Source organism: Scomber japonicus, chromosome 17 (genome assembly GCF_027409825.1).
Source record: "Scomber japonicus isolate fScoJap1 chromosome 17, fScoJap1.pri, whole genome shotgun sequence".
Lineage (NCBI taxonomy): Eukaryota > Metazoa > Chordata > Actinopteri > Scombriformes > Scombridae > Scomber > Scomber japonicus.
In genome coordinates, this window is record NC_070594.1 from 11245421 (window position 1) to 11267660 (window position 22240).

General features: G+C 42.6%; 1 protein-coding gene across 1 annotated transcript in view; it reads left to right on the plus strand.

Moving 5' to 3' along the window:
* Positions 1-542: 542 nt before the first annotated feature.
* The window catches only part of LOC128377433 (forkhead box protein N3-like), a 59088-nt gene continuing 37390 nt past the window's right edge, over positions 543-22240 (plus strand). The window contains 1 exon segment of the mRNA XM_053337383.1: positions 543-957. The gene's annotated coding sequence lies outside the window, so the exon portion shown is untranslated.

Below are 22240 nucleotides of genomic sequence, written 5' to 3' on the forward strand. Positions count from 1 at the left end.
CTTGCAGACAAAAAAAAAAAAATCTCCACATTTTTATGTTTGGATGGGGTTTAAATGAACCTCGGGTAGGTTGAGGAACATCTATTTGTGTCTGTGCATAATTATTTCTCAGTTAATTAATGATAAATACATAGCGAGCTGCAAATTTAAATACATTTGAGATATTATGCTTGTGACACCTGGAAAATCATGTGCTTCCCAATCTATAATTTCTGCACAATAATTGCACTCAAGTCCAAACTACTATTATTATTATTTTTTTGCATTTTACGCATTAAGTATTTATTTATAATCTTATTTCATATAAATATGGTTAGACGTGATTCCAGGTGAACATTTAAAGATGCGCTAATAGCCAGGAGGTGAAGGGATTCGTCTTGTCAATATTATAGACGATCTTTGCCATCACCTTCCGTACACACACACAATAGCATTCTTTCAGTGAATCCGACCGGCGCTAGGACGCAGGGCAGGCGCCGGGGGAAGTCCTCTGCTGCTGGCGGGGCAAGACGGAGCACAGAAACCAACACACACATTTTGCGTGCGTGCATACATACGCACACATACGCACACTCACCGAGCTCTTCTCCGAGAGAGGAGAGAGAGGAGAGAGAGAGTGTGACTATAGGAACGCAGCGGCTTGTGTGTGTGCGCGTGTGTGTGTGTGTGTGCGTGCGTGTGTGCGTGTGTAGGTACGTACGCACACGCTCTGCTCGGTGGTTAGAAAACGACTGGCGGGGCGGATATGGAGGGGCTCGGGAAAAACGCTGGGAACTGACCGAGCACCAAGACGAAGAGAGAGAGAGAGAGGAAGAGAGGACGGACGGACGGACGCACGGAAGGAAGGAAGGAAGGAAGGAGAGGAGAGGAGGAGGAGAAGGAGAAGAGAGAGAAGTCTGACAGAGGAGAGGAAGAGTGTGAAGAAGGGGCTCGTCTGGAACACAGAAGGATCCTAAGGTGACTTTATGGGGGCTTTCACGGCTGCATGCAGGTCTGGCAGAGGTGTGTGTGTGTGTGTGTGTGTGAGAGAGAGAGAGAGAGAGAGAGAGAGAGAGAGAGAGTGTGTGAGTGTGAGTGTGAGTGTGAGTGTGTGTGTGTGTGTGTGTGTGTGTGTGTGTGTGTGTGTGAGAGAGAGAGTGTGTGTGTGCGGGGTGTTGACATGTGCTGCATGGCTCTGCACTTACAGGGAAGAGTGGAGGTGTGTGTGCAGTAGGGGGAGTGTGTGTGTGACTGTGTGTATAGTCTGTATGTATAAATATACTGTGTGTGTGTGTGTGTGTGTGTGTGAGAGAGAGAGAGTTTTTAGGGTTGTTTTTCCACAAGCTAAAAAAGGGGGCCAAAGTGTGTAAAGCGAGCTGACCACTGTAAACTGGAGTGAAGGGATCAAAAGGAGTGGATACTTTTTTTAGGGAACAGCGTGATCCCATTTCAACACGCACACACTCACTCTCACACACACACACTCTCTCTCTCTCACACACACACACTTCTCTGGTAGGCTACTCAAGTTGAGCGAGAAAGAGAGAGAGAGAGAAAAAAAGGGGGATAACACTCCCTTTAAAGAAGTCCATTTTTACCCTTCTTTCTCTTACTCTTTGTGTGTGTGTGTGTGTGTGTGTGTGTGTGTGTGTGTGTGTGTGTGTGTGTGTGTGAGTGTGAGCAGAGTTTTTTAGTGCAGCAGGTAACACACTCAGTCTTTGGTTGGAGGTTTGCAAAAGAGGCAGTGAATTAATTTTCTGTTTTCTCAAAAGCTTTGTTGACACCGACTGAGGCTTGATAAGTAGTAGCAGTTTCTTGTGTGTGTGTGTGAGAGTGTGTGTGTGTGTGTGTGTGTGTGTGTGTGTGTGTATACACGTGTGTGTGTGTGTGCCATAGACGGCAAACAGGTTGAGGGGAGGCAGATCTGATCAGACGCACAGCAACAGAGGAGAGAGCGTGGCAAAGGCTGAGCAGCAGCACATTGGATTACACACAGACGACTACACACACACACACACACACACACACATATGCACACACAAGCTCCGCGGCCAGCAGAACAGCTGGGAGAAATGTGTGTGAGAACGTTTCACTTAATGCATGCGTCTGCCTTTGCACGTGCAGGACTGTTTGCTTTTGTATTATTTTTTGCTACTGTGTGTGTGTGTGTGTGTGTGTGTGTGTGTGTGTGTCCATCTGACGCTGTGTAAATATGTATGTGCAGGGGGAAGAATGTTCTGTCGTCTCTTCAGACAGACTGCGTGTGTGTGTGCACGCGTCTACCTCCGTCTTCCCCCCTTGGTCTGGAGACAGGAGGAGGGGGCGGAGGGTGGGTGGGGGGGTGTTGGAGGGGAAGGGGGGAAGAAAAGCGATCAGATGACGGGAGAATAAAGCAGATGAGAAGATTAATCCAGTAGCGAGAGATGAAACCGAGACAGAGGAGGACGGGATGATGGAGATTTTAGGACAGGAGGAGGAGGAGATGGAGGGATGGAGGGGTGGAGAGGGGGGGGGGGGGAGCGGGAGAAAATGGAAAGAAAGCGGAGGAGATGGAGTGAAGGAGACGGGGGCTGACATGCTCTCTCCAGGAGTGCTTCAGAGTGCTGCTCATTCATAATTCACCTCCATGGCAAACGTTCATTCACATATTGACCCCCCATGGCTGCGCTCAATGGAGTTCTCGCCCCTCCACCTCTCCCCGCCTCTCAATGGACACCCCTGTGGTGCGACGTTCAGTTCACCCGAGCCGGGCTGACGCTTTTTTTTTTTTTTTTTTTTTCCCACTTTGAGACAGTTACTGTTTTTGTCTGTTAAGGCTCTTTTGACACCGGCACTTTTTCAGTTGGGAGCTCTGATTTGAGATTGAATAGTGTAAATTGAATATTGAATTCAGGCTCCAACCTAGACACAGATAATTGGTATGGATGGCTCAGTGGGTTAGTGCTCTCAGTACAACTGTTGTTAGTCTGATTCCCTCAACGCAGCTAAAACAGCCCATAATGGATCTATAATTCATGTGTGAATGAATTGAATAGTCTGTGTGTTTGAATAAAAGCATCAGACGGTTTTCTTGGATGCCAGGGGATGATTTATTCAGCGTAAATACTCAAAAACGGCTGTTTTGATATTACTGATTATAATATCAGTGCCTGGAGCTACTCTATATAACCTACTGCTGTGCTTTGGTCAGCTGTGGCCCATGAACCATATGGCAGTGTGTCTAAAATGCACAGTCAGAAAAAAAAGAGAGGTATGGCACATTTGGTTCTGAAAGGTAAACACTAGAGAAGTGCACCTTATCAGCAAAAGTGATACAAAATCTCCTGACTTGTTTAGTTTTATTGGTATGATGGATTCACTGCATGTTTACTCAGTGAAAAGAGGACACAGAAGGTGCACTGTTGACACTCTTTGCTACACAGAACTGGTTAGTGAGGGTTAATGCTGTCAGTCATACTCTTCTATACAAACTGTGTTGTAAGCTTCACTCCTGCCTCAGTATAGTAGATGATGGCACTGCCACTGCCGTTATCAAGGGTTTGATTCCCACTGGATCCAAGCACACTAAATATAGTAAAACTAATTAAAGACATCGTTCACACCCATCATGAAAATTAAAAAAAAAAACACAAAGCAGTCATTAACCAGTCATCTCCGGGTCATTGAAAACTTGACTGTGGATTGTGTGATAAGTCTACACACAGGAAACAAACTTGGAATTCCATCACTTCTTTCTAAACTATCATAAACAAAGAAACTTTGTTGACACACCCCCCCCCCCAAAAAAAAATGTTAGGCTTTTTTTTGTGGCTTTATTGCTTACAGACAGGAAATATGGTGGGAGAGACAGAGCGAGGGGTGGGAGGGGGATCTAGAGGGGCAGCAACAACTTGCAAGGAAAGGGTCACATGACAAAGGAAGGCGTTAAGTGAGCTAGTTTTCTGTAGCCTTGGGTGCTTTGTATTGGAAGAAGGTGACCAGTTAAGAAATGTATAACATGGCTGTCCTTGAAAAGTTAGACAAACTCTGTGTCAGCCTGCTGTGTGTCTTTATTTTTTCACCTCTACTTAGATTTGACAAAGCAGTAATTGATCACCATGGTTATATAGAGCTTATTTTCCTGTGTATATAAATTTTACTACTTTGTACCTGTGTTAGATGCAAAGCTGCATTTCATTGTGCTGATGCTTGAATGATGACAAAGTTGAATGTAATCTGATCTAAATGTAGGAAGACTTGTAGCAAACCAACCTTTTCTCCAAAATATGACATTTCATTCTTCATAAATATTCATGCAGTCATGACTAATAGTTCATCAAAGTTTGAAAAAACACATTAAAGGTCTCTTCAATACACATTACTTTCCAATTTCTGTACAAATTTTTTTTCTTTATCACAGACTTTTCCCTTAAAGTCTTAAATGTTTATCGGTCGGCTATCAGAAGATTTCCTCCAACTCTGCTGTGAGTGTCTGTCTGGAGAAATATCAAATAACCAAGATAGAAAAAACATCATTTTCAGTGATAAATACTGAAGTTTGTATTCATTTTAAACTCACAGTCAGTGTGGCCGACAATATATCAGCCCATGGTGTTGCCTGATATCAGACTGATTTGGGGCAGTATATCGGTATTATATTGATATCGCGATATGAGAATAAGTATCGTCTTGGATATTGGATGTCATAATATCGTGATATGGCGTAAGTGTTTTCTTGATTTTAAAGGCTGCATTACAGTAAAGTGATGCAATTTTCTGAACTTACCAAACTGTTCTATTATTTGACTTTACCCACTTAGTCATTATATCCACATGACTGATGACTGATCATTATTTCAATACTCTCACTGTGTAAATATTTTGTGAAAGCACCATTAGTCGTCCCTCCCTAACTCTCGCAATGTTGATATTGAAGTATTTGGTGAAAATGATCGTGTTTGATTATGTTTGATTTCGTCGATATCACCCAGCATCATTCAGACTGACATAGAGTTCACTTTTGTGCACTTTTTTGTTGTCTGTAGGGAGTATTTTGGATTTCGGGTCTTTGTGATGTACCCTTCCAGTCTTTATGCTAAGCTAAGCTAGCCTCCCCCCTAGCTATCCTAGCTTCATACATGAGCGTGGTATTGATCTACTCATCTAACTTTTGCATTTCTCAACACTATTTATAATTCATCTATGATATTACTCTAAACAGCTCAAAGTGCTTACTCATGACTTTTTACAATTCAACTATGAACTGTATTGATTTTCACAACATTAACGGTGAGCTGTGTGAGGACATTTTGCACTATAAAAACAAATAGAAGATGTATATTAAGCACTGTTGCTTTATCATTGTTTGTGCCAACAGTGACTGAAGCTTTAGTTCACAGCTTAATCAGTGAGGTGCACGCAGAGACGATAAATTAGATATTTGACTTTTAGATCCAAAGTGCAGTCATTTTACTATAAAACTGTTGTTTTATAGACTCATTGCAGTGATTTTACTATAAAACTCCTGCATGGGAAACTTTCTGGATTGTTTTCAAATTATTTGGTGCTGTACTCTATCAAAGAAAGTTTGGACTGAGAGGGTGATGGAAACAGATGCTCTCACTCTCTCTCTCTCTCTGTGTTTGTTTTTCATTGTTCTTTAGTCAGGTTTTCAACTACGTAGTTAATGACTGAGTTTGTTTGCAGTCATTAATTTCATGTTTGAATATTTCTATCGGTGAACTATTGCTTTCATGTGTTAAAACAACTGCAGAGTTAAAAGCAGGGTTTTTAAATTGCAGTGGAAACAGACTCAGTGTAAGTGGCCAAGATGGCTGAGAAGAATAATGCTCCTCTGTATCCCCCAGGTTATAATTGTCTTCAATAGGCCTCCTGCTGATTTGAAATGGACTCATTGTCCACAGTGCTGGGCACCTCTGCTCAATTAGCCTCTCTCCACTTAGTCGTGCTGAGCTATTGCTGGTCGCGTCCTCGCACCGTGCCATGCACATAAATACACACTGACACATAGCGAGCAGCATGCATGAGCACAGACACACACGCGTATTGTCATGCATAGAAAGACGTCAGCGGGTGTAAAAATAGAGCTTATTAATGGGGGAAAAAGTGTTTTATGTTTACAAGGGGTGATGTCATGTTTGGTTTAAATCCATAGCTGACGAATTGGAGGGCAGCTGTGGTGAGTATCAGCCTGCTTCACTTTGGCTCAGTTATCTGGTGTGGGGCTTTTTCTCTTTTTTTTCTGGGCTTTTTTAAAAGAGTAGAGTTCAAGGAGTTGCAGTTTGTGTGTTTGTGTGTTTGTGTGTGTGTGTGTGTGTGTGTGTGTGTGTATGTGTGTGTGTGTGTGTGTGTGTGTGTGTTCATGTCGGTGCATGTGTGTTGTTTTCAGCGGTGGAGGCATGCACACAGTGACGCTGCTCTGGTTGCCAAGCAACACAGGAACGTGGGTGGAAGGATTTCCTGTCCTTAGGAAGCTTTGTTTATATGTGGGGGGGGGGGAGTGAGCGTGAACGTATATGCGTGTGTGTGTGTGTGTGTGTGTGTGGATTTCCGTGTACGTTTCAGCAGTATGCTTGAGTGCTTGTGTGTTTTTGCCTCAAGTCAAAGTGCTACAGAAAAGTCACTTAAGACACACACAAACACTCACATTGTGTGTACAGTGTACACACACACAAACACACACACACACACACAGAGGAAAAAAAGGACCTTTCTTGTCTGTTGAGTTTGGATTTGTGTTGCATAACTGCTCGAGCCGGGTCTGTTCGGCATGCTCTGTCTCCTCCTCTTCTACCCAAACACTCTCACCATGTCACAGCCACCACGCTCACGCCAGGCCGCCTCCCGCTAATGATGTCATCAGCATGCCTCATTTTATGTCTCCTCTCACACATGAGATTGCAATTATGTGTTCTTGCCCTGCGTGCAATCACAAAAAAACACACACAGCATGTCTGTCCTGCAGGCGTTGGACCCCATGATTACGTAATTGACATTGAGTGAATGGGATGACGTCAGCTTGGCTCTCTCTTACTCTCCTGTCTTTCTGGCTAGCTACAGTGATGTCATAAGTGGATGCAGCCATACACTGTGTGTGCGTGTGTGTATGTGTATGTGTATGTGTGTGTGTGTGTGTGTGTGTGTGTGTTGGCATGCATAATCGTGTGTGGAGACAAAAATGACCTCAGGAACCATCTGATTTATATAATGTGTTTACTCCTCCCCCTCTTGTCCCCTGTTCCCTTAAAGTGGAAAGACTCCACAGCCAATAGATACTTTATTGTTCTTTTGTGCGATGTTCTTCTTCAACATGAGGCATTTAAAGATACTCCTGTAACCCCCCCACACACACACACAAATACACACATGCTGGTAATGCCTCTTGAGAGTGGTTTCTGTGTGAAATAGATACCCCAGTGTCTTGCAACTGGTAACTCTATCGCTTTGTTGCCCTCTGTCTGCATCCGTCTGACCTTTTGTTGATTCTCATCCTGAGGAGCAGCAACAATCGCAGGCAGGCAGTGAATGAAAGGAGAGTGAGATGATGCCGGGTCATCTCCGCAGATACTGTACGTGCCAGTTCTTATTTTTAGCAAGAGAAAACACAGCGTCATGGAGAAAGAGGAGTGATTTTTTTTTTTTCGGTGGTCGGGCTTTTTTTTTTTTCAGCTCTCGACAAAAGTGTCTGTTTTTAGCTCAGTGTTTGAGCTACGGGTTTTTTAAGTGGAGAAAGAGTGCTCTATTTGTGTCTTGGGTTGAATAGGCCGCCTGTTGTGTTCTCCGAGCGTTGCGGTTGAAGCTCTGAACATCAGCCATCAGCCAGCTTTGGATGGGAGAACTGGGAGCATTTAACGGACCTGTATACACACACACGCACACACACACACACACACACACACACACACACAGAAAGACGCAAAACCACACTTTGTCTTTCCGCCGTCCTCTCCCACTTTTTTCTCTCTCTAACCTCAAACCCCAAACCGAAGGGAAATCACACCACACTGTGACTGAACAGTTTATGAACTGAGTAGACGCGCACACACAAACACACACACACACACACACACACACACACACACACACACTAATACGCATGGCTTAAATACACACACACACTTGCACAAACACAAAATATGCAGATTTTCCTAATAAACTGATTAGCATTAGCTCAGCCATGCTAAGGCCAAACCACAAACAGTCTACTGTACATTCCAGTAACCACACAGCAGCTTAACAGTGAACAGGGTGATTTGATACTCACTGCACAAACACACAAACACAAATCCCACTTTATACCATAACAGGACAAATAAATCAGAGGTACGGGCCAAATAATGTCCCACCTTCACTTCAACAAGTACCATTTAGACACCAATACACAACTACAGTAATTATATACATATGCACACACACACACACACATGTGCACACACACACACACACTTACATACAACCCCCCTGCCCCCCCCAGGAGTTTTAGGGCCTTAGTCAGCGTCTGTGTGTCCATGCGTGGGCCTGTTCCCTGGCAGTGTGAGGGGAAAAAATACCTTCTCATATGATGTAAACACCAAAGTCCCTGTGCATGAGTGTGTGTGTGTGTGTGTGTTTGTGTAAGCTCGTAAGCTTGTGTGTGTGTGTATGTGCGTGTGTGACTGGCATTCTCCGAGATAGGATTCGCTCTCTGTGACAGTTTTCCAAATTATTCCACAACACTGTGCAGTTTCTTTTTAAAGATACGTTTCTCTGCCATCTCCGCTTTGTTCCACTGCACACAGTGGAAAGAGACGGCAAAGATGGAGAAGGCAGAGGAGGCTGACATGTGACATCACTAACTAAAGCAAAGACGTGAGGTAAAAACAGAGGCCACTACTTTTTAACTGGAGTTTTCAAATGTCTCTTTTATTGATTTTTTATGATGTGTTTTGTTGCACACAGCACTTTTTTTTTGAGCAGTGCAATACAGATGTAGTTCATTAGTTTTACTGCTTTATAGACAGTATTATTATTAAGGCTTTGTTATTATGATTTAACATATCACTTGACTCAGCTGCATTTAAAGTGCATTTGTGCGCATATTAGAAAATGTCAAACTGACTGTTCTGATGTTGTGACAAGTAACTGTTGTCAGGAAGGCTATAAGCTGAAATATAGTATACACCTTGCAGAAAAGTTATTGGAACCTTTTATTATAAACCGGGGAAACAATATGCTTTAATACAACATCAAATTGTCATTGTTACACTGTTAATTTAGCATATTAGCAGCTGCAAAAGAGCCAAACTATGTGAAGAAAGTGTGTAAATGTGCATTCATTAGTATCTTATGTTTTACGTTTATTCTTCAGGATACCAAAAGAATACAAAAAAATCAAAAGATCTCATGTTTTTGACTTGAAGGGATGCTCAACTCAACTTAACACTTATAAAAGTTTGAGACAGATATAAAAGAATTGTCAAAAACATTGCAGCAGAGACTGAGATTTCTTCTTCTTTAGTCTCTAGTATGTCTCAAAGTCTTAAAAACACTGGATCCTCCTACACTTATTGTGATGCAGCTCAATAGTAGGGCTTACAGCAAAAATCATAATCATGATTGATTTGGCCAATATTGACATTGCGATTATTTAACATAGTGACTCTTTGACTCACAGAACAGGAATGAAGCCCCGCTCTTGAAATACAAACACTGTTGATGTCCTCCCATGGAGCCGACATGAAAACTCTTGGTTCAGTAAATTTCTGCTGTCAATCAGTGTGGTGAAGGCAGATTAGACGACTGCTGGTCAGGAGCTGCAGCTGACAGACGGATGATTCTGTGGACAGAGACGCTGAATGCTGAAAAGGCCGGAGTTGGCGTGGACATGAACAGATAGAACGCGCTTACGCAGTGCTCACGTCTTGCTCACGTCTTGCTCACGTCATGCTCACGTCTTGCTCACGTCATGCTCACGTCTCGCTTCCTGTGTGTATTCCCAGTGAGCGTGAGTTTGGGCTTTAAGGGAGGGGTGGAAGCGCATGTGCTGGATTTATAACACAAGACGAAACAAGTGTATCATTGCGAAACAAAATTATCTTTCATACTTTCATTATTGTTGTGCCAAAATTATAATTGAAGATAAAATGTGATTAATCGCCTGTTAAACAGCCAGGTCATTCAAACTGCTTGCCTCTGGTTTGTAACTCAAGATTTATGTGAAACGTTTGTTGTCTCTTGCTCAAGTTAAGACAACTCTGATGATATCATTAGGCGTTGTTTAGTCAGATGTTAGAAAGCTGGGTAACACTCCAAATGACACAAAAGCTGATCTCAACATGTATAATTGGCATTGTGCAGCTTTAACCAGGTAGCATGCTCGCTAGCTACTGCATTGGAGCAAGTGTTGCATTTCAGTTCTATTTTCAATTTGTCAGGTCATGTAATCACTCTCAACACAAGTTTTATTTAAAATGATAAGCAATCTGCAGCATTTGTATAACAGGGTCATGGGCTCAATCTATAGCAGCCTGGATCTACCATTTAGACTGGTAAAACTGGTGTATTTGACCAAAAACAGCCCCAGTAGAGACCCAAATATCTCTTCCAGCTCCCAGTTTATGGTTCACTGTTCATGTTTTGAAAGAGCGTTGTGTGCAGAGGGATGGAGGCAAAGAGGACCGGAGCCTTGTTCCACCTATAAAGAATTCAGTAACACAGATGATCTGAGCTACAGTACCCGCAGCCCTGATGAAACACACTTTTGTTAGTCTCAGTGAATGTCACTCTCCTGTTATTCTTTGTTAACGGGGGTAACAGAGGCTGGCTGTACAGGAGGGCTGGAGTATGGCAAGCGCCAAGGGACAATATTGGTATTCACAGAATGATATGAATAGGAATAATAAGTAAAAAAAATAATGTGTATCTCAAGGAAAGGAAATGTGCTTTTGGTGTTAAATATTTGTCTATCGCTGGTTTCAAGTTTAAGCAGTTGATAAGTTCCCACCTAACTTGGTGCACTTAATTCTTTTTGTAAGACATTTAAGCTGAAACACAGAGCATAAAACACAAGTTAATACATTCATCTTTCACCCAACGGAAGTATCAAGCTAGGATGTTGCTAACTGTACCCTTTGGTTTCACTGAGGAGCGCTAACAATGGTGCAAGATTGATTGTGGTCTATTATGAAGCAACGACGTGTTCAGCACATACCTTGACAAACATTGCGAGCCAGGTGTAAAATAATCATCGACTGTCAACATGTTCATCATAACTACATTCAGATGTGGTCAGGGGCACATAGGAGACCACACTGGAAACTGTACGTGCGGTGTATTTGTTGCTAGGCAACTTTGCCACAATACCCCTGTGACCTTCCGACCCTGCCAAGTCTGGTGTTACTGTCCCCGTCTCACACTTGTATGTGTGTGTGTGCGTGTGCTCGTGTGTGTGTGTATGTGTGTGTTATCTGAGACGATGGTGAGACTGCCGCATAGCAACTGAGAACAGCTGTGATTTCACTGTGGTGTGTGTGTGTCTGTGTGTGTGTGTAGATTTGTTTGTGTGCGTTCATGTCCGCGTGAAGCCGCCGTCACTGTTCATCTATGCACAAACCCACAACATAATATGGCACACTGTCACTTCCACAGCATGATAGCAGCACAGAGTCAATCAGCCCCCCCCATCCCCCCAAACACACACACACACACACACACACACACTCAACCCCGTTGTCAAATCGCAGCCGAAAATAGAGAGAGGAGTCATTTCCCTGAAGATCCATTCATGTAAAATACTGTTATTCAAACCCCCCTCCCCCTTATTCAATAGTCTTATTCATCTCTCTCTTGACTGCAAAACCAAACACGCCTTGTCTTCAGCTTCCCGGCAAGAGCCTTTGTGCCCGCATACATGTGTGTGCGCACATAAAATGCAAGCGCCTGTGTGTGCATTTTCTCCGCTCTTCCCCATAAGAGGAATGTCCTTGGCCTGTCCGACCTGCGTGCTCCCACTGAGCCCTCCGTCAAGCACCTGAGGCGGGCTCTCCTCTGCCACCCTAGCCAATCAGGAGCCCGGCAGGTAATGACATCAGTTAGCGGAGGATCTTCAGTACCAGCCCCTCGAGGTGATGCGTCGGGGAGAGAGTGCTCTCATTGTTATGATGATTAAGTGTTATATGAAGGGCTATCAGAGGAGAGCCCCTTAATGAAAGTGGAGCACAGAGAGCAGAGGCAGCGGCGGAGCTGTAGAGAGCTACAGAGGGAGGCAGGGAGAAATAGAGGTGGAGTAAGACTGGAGCGAGAGAGAGGGGAGGAATAAGAAGAATTTAAGGTGGGAGAGTGATAAAAGGAAAGGCAGAGATGGCGAGTGAGGAAGAGGGGAGCACAGGGCTGAATATTCAGCAGCTGTGTCCAGACTTGCTGACTCCGGGTGTTCATGCTCTGAATGTACCATGAGAGGCAGAAAGTGTGCGCAGGAAACTGCTGAAAGAGAGCAAAAGGGGGGAGAAGGAGAGAAAGGGAGAACAAGTGCATGTATGTGTGAACCCATGCAAATAGGCATGGTTTTGTCGCGTCTCGCGTGCGTAGCCGCGCAAAAATGCAATGCAACGCTGTGTGTGAACGCTGGAGTTTCCCTTGCCTTTTGGTGAAAGAGTGGAACGCCCTGCCTCAGGAAAATTCCACCCTCAGCTGCTCCTACGCTGCTGTAAATCATCCAGCTGGGATGTCCAACACATTCTGTTAGTTAGTGAATAAGAGATGCCTTTTAGTTGTGTCCATGTTCCCTTAAAACTCTCTGCTCATCTTAAGTTTGTGTTTTTCCTACATTTCCCAGAATGCCCCAGCATACCCCGGCTCCCTCCCTTCCTCCATACTCAGAATGTGCCTTAACTTGTTGATTTTCGGCTGCAGTTACAGCAGGATTTCTTTTCCAGCCAAGAAAACCCCTTAAAGGCATCATGACTTGTGACTGCACTGAATTACGGTCGAACATGGAAGCTGTCACTAGAGGAATTTGTAAGTTTGCCTCGTTTAACGGTGGATTTCTCTCCTGGATGAATGCTGAAAGTTGGTGCAAACTGGGGACTTTAGAAAAAAAAAAATCTCTGGTTCTGAAAACAGACGAAATCCTCAAAGCTGCGTATTTGTTGGAATTTTAATCCTACTTGACTTCAGTGCTGTTTTTGTGTGTAAAAATGAAGTATGTATTTTATCTAAAACTTGTTCAGTCAGACAGTGAATCGTGTAAAGTTTGAGATAAGGCGATGGTAAGCTCCAGCGAGGGACTCTTTATGAGCAGATCTATCTGCTTCTTGTTGACATTCAGTTCATGAATGTTTACAGGCACGCCCCCTTCAGAGACAGATACGGAGAGGGTTAACTTAAGGTTGTCTGCACATGATGAGCGGTCTGAGCTGCACTCGCTGCAGAGTCAGTGCTGGGAGCTCAGTTCAAGGCTGAGCTGTTGTAAAAGCTGTGTGTGTACAAGAACTATTGAATTCAACCTTCATACTTTCATTGTAAATTGGTAAAGTGATTTTTGTATTTCTCTGGAAAGATGCAGATTATGAAATGTTTTCTCCATGCTTTGGCTTCCTGATCAGCAGTAACCAGATTGGACTTTATCAGGTTTCAAATTGAAATAGTTTGAACTTTGAGTGCAGTGTATGTGTATATTGTGGATGGTGTGCAAACGCTCAAGGTAACGCTGTTGCAAAGGTTTGTGTTGGCTCTCTTTATGAGAAAACAATGGCTCAAACCAATTTTACTGATGATTATGTGTAGAGGGAATTAGCAGATGGCAGAGAGGATGCCAGCCCCCCCCCCCCCCCACTTCTTCTCCCACACATCACCCCTGGCTAAAGGAATGTAGCGGAAAACGAGGGACTCAAGATAGCAGATCAGAGGCCTTAATATGAACCACATTGTGTGTTGTTCTCCTGTTCCCCATCTCCTGTGTTCTCCGCATCAGGAGTGAATAGCCTTTGATGAATATCTACAAAGAGATCTGAGACTTATAAAGAGCGGCAATTTAGCCAGGTATGTTATCTTAAGCCTGGTAATTTGGGAATTCAATTCACTCATAGGGGGAGCCAGGGGAGCTCACAGCGTTTATCAGGCTGCCTAGCATCACGTCTGTACATTGAAATGAAGGGGATCAGGGAGGGAGACTATCTAATCAATGACTGACCACATCTTAAGACTGTGGTTATCACATCTCTCATCCACTTTCCCTTTTTCTCCGTGATCCATTCCTTTCTCCAGCATGCATGTATGTGAGTGTGTGTGGACTGTAACTATGGATCAGGCCCTGTCTTTCCCCTGAGTTACACGTCTAATCACGGCACCATCATCCCTCATCCCTAATTCTCTTGGCAGGGCCTGTCAAACACCATACGCTGAAAGACGGGGTGACTTTGAAATGCTGCTAATGACCCTAGGATATAACTACCCTCTCTCTTTTACGCCCACTCACTCTTTCTTTCTTTCTTTCTTTCTTTCTTTCTGTCTTTCTTGTCCACTCCTGTCATTTGCACTGGCGGTCATTCTCTTTCTTGTACGCTCCTTTCCTTTTGTATCAGTTGATTAGCAAATACAAGGGAGAGAGGGTGTGAGTGGGAAAGGTTTTTGTAAGATGAATGAAACCGAACGTGGGCAAGCTGAGAAGCGGTGTCGTTAATGTGAAGACAAGCTTGTGTCCAAAAGTTATTTAACCTTTATCTAAACTGGGCAGCTCCACAGATTAAAAATCTCTTCCATCAAGGGAGACCAGCCAGCCAGGACGCAACATTCAGACAAGCATAAAAGTCTGAGGCAGGAAAACGCACTGTGTGAAAACATTTTTTAAAAACACAATCAAAGTCACATAGCCGAGACTTTATAAGCACTCCAATAGGCAACACCTGAGTGTTCAAACCAGCAGGCTCATTGCCAAACCTATTTAAATCTTGACTAAACAAAGCAAAGACAGCTCCTTATTGAGTCTGCCACAAGAACCATCTTTAACCATGTACCTCACCAGGAGGGCTTTAAGCTTTAAATAATTTTGCAGCCAGCTCCAAAAAGAGGGAGCAGAGTACATAAAGTCACTTTTTCATAATTCAGCTCTGACCCCTGGGACAGATAACAAAAACAAATCCTGGGACTGCAAACAGTAATTGTTCCACCTGCTTTTTTAAAGATATAAGAAAACACTGAACAGCTGACCCAGCATCCCTTCATATTACTGTGCACACACACATATATATATACACATATATCTATGCTTGTCAGCTCGAGCATAGAAGGTGACACTGATGAGAGGCAATGTTACAGTCAGTAATACAGCTCAGTGCTACAGTAGCTAAGACAAGAAGGGGTTATGGCCTGTGTGAATATGAAACAAGAACATAATCAATTGGCAGCAAACGTTCTGTCTCAGCGAAAGGAAAAAGCATGACTTGTGCTTAAAATAAAACCTGATTTCAGCTTTAAATGTCAAACCTTTCTAGTATTTTAGCCAACTTACTCCACTGGAAAAGTTTTTTCCTACTTTCCAGGTAGCCATTTTTTTCTGTTTAGCTTAGGCAGCAGCAAGAAAATCAAATTGTAGAGATTTGGGACTTGGATGAGATAGGTAATTCGTGACAGTGGGCATCCTGTCCTGTTTTATTTTTGACACATTTGCTTAGTCCATCCGCACTCATTTTTGTGCAATGTGAATTTCAAAGGTGACCCTTCAATGCGCAAGGAACTCAAGACAAACAACAAATCTGGGGTCATCCTGGTGCTCGAGACACTTATCATATAGTATTCCTGGCTCAAGTCCAGTTGAGTCTTCCTGTACTGTCATACTGTCAAATAAAGGAAAGAAATGTCACACTCGTCAATGTCAGACATGTCTAGAAAGACTACGACTCCACAGCCACACTAGCAGCTCTGTGAGCATGTACTTGGGCACAGCGGTGCTTTGTGTTAAATGCTAACATCAGCATGCTTTTGAGCACGTGAGCACATTAACATTATGCTAATTAGCAGTGGGTACAGGAGAAACTAATGAGAATGTCATTAGTTTTGCAGGTTTAAAAAAAAAAAATCACAACCTAAAGTATCGGGCTACTTAAAAATATGACCTGAAAGAAGCGTGGATGGAAAAAGGTTTGAATTTGGAGTTTTACCTTTCAGAAATTTACACGTCAAGTTGATACATGGTTAATCTGATGGGATTATAAATATTCAGATAGTTAAAAAATGTTCAGTAGTAAGTAAATCTGCCTGTAATATATTATTTAATTGGCTAAAACCAGGCATATTAACTTCGCAGCAAGGTGCTAAACCTCACAGTGTGAAGAAAAAAAAGCATTTGAAATTCCCATATTGATAATATTCCTCATATCACTTTTCCCTTCTTTGGCTTGTTTTATGAGTTTGTAAACATCCAGAATTTTGTTTTGTCAGCATTCAGAACACGTTTCAGTTGACATAAGGTATCTTGTGCGGTGTTAAAAACAGCTTGTAGGAGTGGGAGGGAGGAGTGAAGGATGTAAGCAGAGTTGTATCATCAGCAGAAGCAGTGCACGTATCGTCAGCAAAGGCAGGCCAGAGAGGACTGTATAGGCTACTGACAAACTGCTGCCTCACTCGCTTGTCCTTCTCTTTTCACTTCTGTTAAATTCCTTTGCACGCTCTCATCATCAAACTAGCTTCTTCTTTTTTTTTTTTGCACACTTTCCAAGTCAAATGTGATCTAATACATTCTTAATCTGCATTCTCAAACAAACACGAGGCTGTTCGGTTTCTTGATCGCAAACATCTTCCACCACCAAGTTTTTAGATCATTTTGCTTGATTGATTCCAATCTACCATTTTAGCCAAATTTGCAAAAAAAAAAAAAAGCACAAAGAGCAGCAGCCAGTCGCAGAAGCCAGAGAGGGCGGACCTTTGGAACTGGACAGGCTCTTCCAGTGGTTGTTGCCATGGTTTTTTGTTGTTGGGACAAACTGTCGGCCAGTGGCTGAGAGCCTGAGCTGCTGTTTGTTAAAGATAAGTGGAAAAGCCAGAGGGAGAAAGAGAAAGAGGGAGACAGACAGACACAGAGAGCTGCTTATTTTTTTCTTTTTTTTTTTTTTTTTTTTTTTTTTGTGACTGCAGGACATCCAGCTGAAAAACACTCACTACCTCAAAGCTTCATCCACCCCGCTCTCCCCTCAATGTGGGGATCCCGATAGATCACGCTCCCCTCTTTTAAACAGTTCACCGAACCTTTCTCCTCACATTTCTCTGGCCTGCACCCCTTTCCCTGCCCGCTATCAAAACTCTGTTGGCTGTACGCTGGCTGCTTTGATATCGTATAGTGTTTCTGGCAGTCTCCCTCTTTCCTTTTCTCGCTCTCTCTCACTCTATCCCTCTCTCCTTTCCCACAATATTGTAAAAGAGCACGGAGCGCCAACAGGGACCTGCTCACTGTCAAAGAGAAAAGACAGGGAGGCCTTAGAGGGAGTGAGGGAGGGCCCAGGCGAAGGAGGGAGGGCTTGAAAGAGGAGGAGGAGGAGGAGGAGGAGGAGGAGGAGGAGAGGAGGAAAAGGTGGCAACAGTGAGATAGTAAATGCTATCTTTAATCATTACTACTGATATTGTGGGTATTTATTGTTCCGTAGCATTTCATCAAATCTGAATTCAGCATAATCTTCCCACTGAACGTGAATCCTTTTGAATTCCTTAATCTAGTTTGCAAGTAAATTAAGTTAAAAAAATAACTTACTAACAGGTGTAATTTAATTATGTGAAGGAATTTTCCTAGTTAACTGACTTCGGGATGTTGTCTCTTACTCCCTTGAGTTTATGCATTTTGGGGTCAGTGTACAGGTCACGGCAGATACACAGTGATCTATTTCAGGTCCCCACGGGGCCAACAGTAGCTCCATATTTTATCAATGGCCTCGACACTGGCAGCTGCGCGTACTCCTGTCTGTGGACACATGGCAAACTAAGGCGTCTATCTGGCTCCAAGAGAAGGAACACAAGATAGATAAAAAAACACCAGCAGTTGTCTCAGGGTCATAGGCAAAGTTTCAGTCTTTCTGGGGAGTTGAGTAGTATGAGTTAGGTAAGAGGAATGTAAGTTTTTAGAATAAGGTTGACCAATAATTGCCTTCCATTCAGGGTGCAGAGAAGTAGAAATAACCAGCATTGCAGTATAGGCTAACTGGGACATGTGAGGTTCTGAGGGGGTTAAATATGCCCCTTTTCCAGGTCAGCCTCAATATTGGGCTTAAATAAATACTTCTGCTTAAGACATCTTCAGTCTCCAGAGATCTCCTTCCCTCATCAGCTCATCAGATTCTCCACCACACACTATATGTTTTATGAACTATTACAGTAACTCAAAATACTGAAGGTCCCAATTCAGGACAATTTAATAAATACTATTTGGGAATATGTGCTTATTTCTGAGCTGTGCCTCAGCTGTTTGCCCAGGAACCTTAAGGCAATAGCAAGAATGCAACATATAAGCTTGTCAAAAATTTCTGTTCATGTACAGATTAAACACACGAGATACAACATGGTACTGACAGAACGTGCTCTTTACATATCATAAGATTAAATTATTATTTTCTTATACACTGATATGACACAAGTGATGCACGCTGAAGAAGACATGAGAAGACTCATCACTCTGTTGGTTTTTTTGAACAGCTAAACAAACATGTGGCTCAGGCTGTAATGTTTTAGGACATGCTGTTTCTTTCTCTCACAAACAATCTTTAGTCAGATAGAAACAGCCATGTTTCATATTGTCCTTCCAACAAGTTACTTACAACACTAACATTAATTATAATACATTTGTCATTTGTCATTTTATCGGCAAAAGCAATAATCCCCACCTGCTTAAAATTGTAAATCTTCTACCTGTATATACGAAATTCATGTTAACTGGAGCTGGAACCCAAAACAGAACCCAACATAAATGACAACTGCTAGTAGTGGTGGTAAAATCATGTCACTTGGCTTGGACTGAGTGAATGACAAAAGAGTGGACCGACCAAGTGAGCGACCGAGCAGGCGGCTAACTGAGTGAGCGTGCACCAATGTGTGATTGCATGTGGGCCCGTGGCGTGTCATAACCATTACCATGGAAGTCCAGAGCCCTGGGCTTGGGCTTTTTTTAAGCTTGACCTGACTGTCGCAGTCAGTCCAACCCACTCCACCAAGGGACCTCCGGGCTGCACACACACACACACACACACACACGTGTACACACCCACACACAAGTCACCTTCAAGCGTCCACATTCGCAACCTCAGTTTGCTTTTGTGTGTGTGTGTGCGTGTGTGTATGTCTGAGTCTGATTGTTCGCTATCCTCAGAGAGCGAGGGTGAGCGTGACTTCATGATCGCTGGCTGCTGATGAATCATACCAAACTTACTCTGTGTTTGCCTGATGCAAATGTCTGTTTGCTCTGTTGGTTAGCCTACTTTGGAGGACGGAGGGTGTGTGTGTGTGTGTCGTCTTGAATTATTCACTGGCAATATTTGATTTTCTTCTACCATACATTACACGTGTCCTATCTGACTTGTTGCCTCTAAGATAGTTGAATTGGGTTTTCTTAGTAAAGCAGTATATTGTTGTTCTCTCAGCATAAGCAGTGGCCTCATTGATGTGTTTGGTGCTATCATTTTTCAATTTGAAAGTTCTGGGGCTCAGTTTGACTTTATTACAAACTTTCATTTCCAGTCATTTTCTCTTGTCCTATTAGACTGATGCATATACAACACATTATACTGAGACTGAATTAATTCCTGATTAAACACTCAATCCTTGAATTGACTATAAAATGTTGAAAACGAGTTAACAAAAAAACAGAAATCTCAATTTTCCAGAGCCCAAGGTGGCGTCTTCACATTGCTTGTCTTGTCTGATCAGTTGCCCTAAACTCCTAATCATTCATTTATAATGATATGAAACCGAGAAAAGCTATGAAATCTTCATATTTGAGAACCTAGATCAAGTTGAAAATTTGACAATTTAGATTTTCATGCTTAATTGATTAAGATTGGAAATCACAGGAAAATTATGTTACAGTAGCTCACAGTACAGGCAAATCTGCATTTAACAATATGTATCATACAGCAGGAAGCAAATGATCACTAATATAGCGTGATATTTGTAACTAAAGAAGAAAAAGTGGCCCTAAAATAGACAATATTATTTTTAAAAAGCAGAAAATAATTTCTTACTGTAATGTAAACAAGTGTTTCATCCCACACAGCTGTCAAATGGACAAGAAAGTGGAAAAAAGATAATTTATTATAAAGTGGAACATTTCCTGAGTTAATCTTTATTGAAGGAAGTCAGAGCATCTCAAATCTGTGAAAATGAAATGAAATGAAAAACTCAATAGCGGTTTTCTACACAAAAAGGAAACAAAACACTGCATCATTATAAATAAAATAGTGTAAATTTGATTAATCAACTGATCATTTGACACAATACTAAACTGTGTACACACACTGGTGGATATTTGATTTGAAGAAAGATGTGCTTTGCTTGTGTAAACTAGTCCTCGGGGGGAAATGACAAATAAAATGTGTGTATTTTTGTGTGTGTTTCTGAATGCGTGCATGTTTATCCACGTGTGAGTTGCTGGGTAGCTGAGAGCAGCAGCCAGGACCTGGGAGGGAGGTCAGAAGCAGTCCTCTGGGACACCCTGACCACTGACCTCTATTCCATAACTCTTTGCTGCTGTGGAGAACATAAAAGGAAGACACACTCAGGCCATATAGGAAGTGATTGGTCCTGCTCTGCCTCCATAAAGCCCTCTGGAACCCTGATATTTGTTGTCAGGGAAAAGCAGGAAATACAGATGGAGTAGATGGTGGTTGGGGGAGGGGGGGGGGGGGGGTAATATCATGGGCTGAAAATGGAGAACATCACAAGCCTTCGTACAACCGGTGTTGACATATATGTAGCAGAAGTTATTATTTTCCAGTCTCCGAGAGAGTTCTCATTTTCTCTTTCTCTCTGTTGGCCTTCCTCTCCCCTTCCACCCATCCAGCGCATGTGTAGGGGGGTGGGGGGGGATAAAGGTCGTCCTTTTGTCATCAAAACTCCAGATTAGTTTTGCCTCGGTGCATCTGACTCTCTGCTTTATCACTGTGGCCAGAGGAGCCACAAGGTTCAGCTCACCCCTCTGCAAAGTAATAACTCCTACCAGCTACTATTCCATTCTTCGCTGCTATCTCCTTCACTACTATTACTATTCCATTCTCAGGGTGGGGGGATGGAGGGTGGGGATTATTTTCATGGCACTGGCTTTATTGGGCTGTGTAGAGAAGACTGACAGGAAAGCGAGGAGCAGGAGGATGTGACATGCAACATATGTCATGAGCTGCGATCAAACTGACAAAGTTTTAATAGTCGCGTCAGTCCACAGAGGCCCAGAGCGGAGCATAAATGCGCTGCTGACAGCATGTCATAAGCCTATCTTGGTTTTATTTTAATATTCTTGCATTGATGTGGTTTTTGGGGGTTTCTGTAACTTTCACTGGGAGAGTCAGTTTGGCTAATACTGCAGCAGGCAGGATCCAGACTCTAGCTCAAGACAATGAAATGAAGTACATTATTGAAATGTTTCTTCTGGCGTCGGCACACAAAAAGCGCTCTCTCTCTCTCGCAAGTCAGACAGAAAAGCTGCCAGCAGGGAACGGAGATCTTCTGAGGATTACGTAAATGTGGCGTGTGATTTAGACTAGTATCGGCGAGAGCATGAATGCAGTGTAAGATGATTACGCTGTCAATTAGAGCATATGAATTAGTCTACACCCTCTGCCGCTCTCAGAGGAGTTTGTTAACCTTCTCCCCTCGGTGTAAACACTGGTGGCCTCTGCCTGCAGTTATAAAGGCTTCAGAGGGCTGTGAGTTGGGCTGAGGTCAGCAGGATTGCATCAAGGTCAATGACATTCTTCAAAATGAGCACATTTTCTGGGCTTTTCTTTTTTTTTTATGTTATCTTTTTAAAACAACAAAATCAGAGTCCTAGTCTCAATTCATTGAAATTTAATGGTTGAATGCCAAATGAGTGTCTATAAAAACTTCATATCTGTGATGTCAGTTGGTGCACTGTTAGCTCTTAAATTTAAAATAGCACTGTCTCTTTCACATTCATTATATATAGTATACATATATATATATATATATATATATATATATATATATTTTTTTTTTTTTTTTTTTTTTTTTAATTTTAATTTTTTACAGATGTAACAGCTACAACATTGTATTGATTTTTAAAATGTTTTGCTTTTAA